The sequence below is a fragment of the Pinus tabuliformis genome, chromosome 8 (assembly GCF_031772625.1).
Source record: "Pinus tabuliformis cultivar Carrire ecotype Pingquan chromosome 8, CPIR1, whole genome shotgun sequence".
Taxonomy (NCBI): Eukaryota; Viridiplantae; Streptophyta; class Pinopsida; order Pinales; family Pinaceae; genus Pinus; species Pinus tabuliformis.
In genome coordinates, this window is record NC_142294.1 from 1897153325 (window position 1) to 1897154138 (window position 814).

Sequence of the window (814 nt, forward strand, 5' to 3'; positions counted from 1 at the left end):
GGAGTACGTACCCACCCCTTTACAGACAGAGTGTACAAGTACGCAGGTATTGTGAACTTGAGGTGTGTACACGCAGGTAAGGTTAAGAGAAACTGCGTAACCAGAGTTAATTGACTTTTTAAGGACTTTCTCTCTTTCTTGGAGTTTGACATGAGGAGCAGAGGTATAAGACTTGCCAAGGAGGACAGTATGACAGTTGATGGAGCCATACCGACTGTAAATAGTCATGGTGACAAATTTTAGTGTAACAGGAAGCTTCGACTCCACTTTTTAAAAACTTGCCAAAAGAGGTTCGGAGCGAGTGCTAAAGGGCTCACTTGTGCCATTTGGTGCCAGGCCTAGTTTCAAACTCTGCACATCGGTGCAAGGAAGGTACTAAGCACTAGCGCTGGTCTTGAAAACTGGGATTGAAGGAATATTCTTGGGAAATGATACAAGAGCGGAATGTTCTACACATAAATAGGGATGCAAAGGCATGCTCTTTATGATGGGAAAGCACATAGAGTTCACTATGGAGGTCCTCCAGGATTTAGGAACGGGGAGTATAGGGACAATGACAAAGTGTTTTGTAACAGATGCCCCCTAAAGTGTGAAGGTCAACTAGAGTGAAGGGTGAAATGCCTTACAAGTAGATGTGTGGAACCAGAGACGGTCGTCGAAAAACCTGCAAGCAAGCATAGATATTGTTATCACTCAGGTTGTTCCCTGGCTCCTAAGGGAATACGGCCGAGGTAACCAGTAACCAATCTTTTAGCTGCAAGTCCTAGCCTACTTGCAAACAGAGAGGGCCCTCTCTTTATTATTTAACTTTGTT